The following is a 3,205-nucleotide window of genomic DNA, read 5'->3' on the forward strand; positions in this document are numbered from 1 at the left end:
AAGTGATGGGCCACGTCAACGTGACACAAGAAATCGGGGGCTGGAGGAGCCCCTGTGCACTTTGCTCTGGGCATCCAAGGATGAGGAAGAGGAATCCAAGAGGCTTCCCCGGGAGCTTGGGCGGTGACGCCCTCTCCCCTGCTCACCGAGGGCTCTGTGTGTGACGATGGGGGCTGAGGGGTGAGAGGCTCCCCCTCAGTGCATGGTGCGCGTTTCGCAGACGTGTGTAGACGCCTTCTCTTCTGGACGAGAGCCCTTAACACGTGACTACGTGAGGCTGTGGCTCAGAGGCACGGGGTCCCCTGCTCTCGCACCGACGCCCCTCCCCGACGTGGGGGTCCCCAGCCTCCTCGTGGTCAGACGTGGCACAGCAGCATCAGCTCAGAGCGGACCCCTTCCTCCTGGCCCTCAGGGGGCAGCTGCCCGGCTCCAGCCTTGACACTTCTGCTCTGGAGGGAATCCCACTCTGACACCGCCTTTCAGCCTCTTCAGCAATGAGCTGCGGGCCCTGCAGGGTCCTGCTGCAACCTAAGGGGTCAATCAGACCACAGCGCCCACTGCTGAGCCCGCCTACCAGAGGGCCCTAGGTCGACACCCCAATGCCCGCCCCCCATCACCCACCGCACACCCCTGCCACCAGCTCCCTCATCTGGGAAGCGTCTCTGGCTCCACTCAGAGAGGACCTGGGGGCCTCTGGTCACAAGCAAGCGTGCCACACCCAGCTCCCTGAACCCACCGGCCATTAAGACCTCAGGAGGCATTCCCAGCCGTGATCAGACGAGAGGGACCTGCATGGCTTCAGAGAGGGGTCCAGGCCAGGGCTGGGCACTAACAGGAGAGGGGCAAAGGCAGCCCCTATGGGGGTTTTCTGACCCGTGACATGGGCGTGGGGGTGGCATCAGAGAGCTGGCCAGGCACCGAGGCCTCCAGGGCCTTAGGGGCACTCACATCTCTGAGGACGTGAAGTGAGTCCAGCCTGGCCAGGCCCTGCTGGTCCCCCCGCCCAACTCAGAAGGCAGCCCTGTTGACTTTCTGTGTGATCTTGCCGAGGGAAGCATGGGACAGGACATGACCGGGTCCCAGCTCAGAGGGGAAGAAAGCAAAGGGGCACTCAGCACAGGGACCCCCAAGGCCTGCCTCCTGCCTGGACACGCAGACCCCTGGGGGGCAGGTGCAAGCTACAGTCCACCCGGGGCCTGGTCGAGCGCCTGTCATAGGGCAGGGGGTGGGTGAGCATCCCCAAGGAGCTCTGCAGAGTGGGGGGTGGGGCAGGAAAGACAGGCCAGCGTCACATCCACTGATAAACGCCAATAAATATGCAAATGGAGGTTCTAGAAATGCTCTTCTTCCTTTCCAATTCAATTCCAGTAACCCAGGGGGTGAGTCGCTATAAATTAGAGAAGAGTGTGACTTGTAAATAGCATTTTTTTCTGACATCCCTAAAGCACTGCTGGATCTTCGGAGCTTGTAAATTGTTGATGTATATGAGTTTATATAACCACTCTGTAGTTAATAAGAATGATCCTCCAATTAAAATAAATAAATTTATTTTTTTTTTTTAAAAAGAATGATCCTCAGAGCAGTACCGGAATTGGGGTGTGTTTTCGAGCTCCTGAATGTCGCAATCTGGGGTTATGGGGGCTGCGGGCTGTTGCTTGGTCATGCCCCTACCCTTGGGAGCAGAGCGGGTGAGGTCTATAGCGGGCGCAGCCCAAGCGAGTATCACCCACATCGGCCGCCCTGCCCGAAATCCCCAGAAAGGCGGACCCAGAGCTGTACTTACCCACTGCTGGGCGCGGTGCTCCAGGCCAGGAGTTCAGAGCACTCAAGACCCGGCCCGGCTCAGGGAAGATGGGCCTGATGGAGTGGGGTGCGCCTGCTGCCGGCACAGAGACACGGGTGGGTGGTGGAGACTGCTGGGGCTCCAGGACGGAGCCAGCCCCCACTCAGGACGATGGGCGCAGAGGAGGTAGAGGATTCCAGGGGTCACCAGCGGTCATGGAATGGGCATTGACTAAACGGGAATAACCTGGGTGATGGCCAAACCCTCAGCAGGGTCACAGGTCAGACCTAGGAGTGGCCAGGCTCTTCAGGACAGCTGGGAGGAAAGGCTTTGCTTGATGTCTACCTGGGGTCCACCCTCCCACAGCCGTAAACGGGGAGGGGTCTGTCCACCTGGGTCCACCCACATCTATAAATGGGTCTTGCAAGAGAAAGGAAGCGGCCGTGCCCTCTGGCATGCTTACCGCTGACCCGGGCGGGAGCCTCCGCAGGTTCTCCTCCTCTGGGGGTCCTGGAGCCGGCCACCGGCTTCCTCCGAGCGCCTCTGCGGACACTGCTCTTCCAGAACCGCGCAAGCAGACGCCACCCGGCCCGACCTGCATCCCAGAAAGTCCTGAATCAACACAAGGCCGCTTGTTCCTAAGGCTGCCCGTGGGCTACAAGTCAGAGCCGCGGGGGAGAGGCTTCACGCCCGGAGCCACCCACCCGCGCCGCGTGTTCTGCTCAGCACACCAGACTGTTTCAGCGCACGGCAGGAAAGATAGCTGATGCTTGCAGGACAGGAGCAAACTCACAGACAGCTGACAGGCACACAGCGTGCACACACACACAACCATGCCCCCCCACACACCTGCAAAGAGCACGTCCACACACAGAAGACACACACACACGCATGAGCACATATACATACCTGCAAACACACACACACACGCACAGAGCACACACACACAGCACACCCACACACAGACGCCTGCACACACACAGAGCACACACATACATATACACACAGCACACCCACACACACAGAGCACACACCCACACACATCCACACACCTTCACACAGCACACCCACGCACACAGCACACCCACACGCACACACACACACACCCACACCCACCTCTTTATCCCCTTTCCTTAAGAATGGGATACACACACACTGAGAACAATATTAGCAACCTAACCAACCCGAGCTTTAAGAACATCCTACTGTGCCCAGGGCAGATTTGTTTCAGGGATGCAAAAAGGGTCTGAGTCTAGAGTGAAAGGTAGAAGCTGTGTGCAAACAGTGATAACGTTCTACAAACACTGCTGAATTTAAAACTTTTTTGAAAACATTAAAACGTTAGAAGAGAGTTCTTTAATGTCATCTATATACTTACCTCTGTATCTTTATGTGTGCCCCTGTGTGTCTGTGTGCCTGTGT

This window comes from Oryx dammah, unplaced genomic scaffold (genome assembly GCF_014754425.2).
Source record: "Oryx dammah isolate SB20612 unplaced genomic scaffold, SCBI_Odam_1.1 HiC_scaffold_20, whole genome shotgun sequence".
NCBI lineage: Eukaryota > Metazoa > Chordata > Mammalia > Artiodactyla > Bovidae > Oryx > Oryx dammah.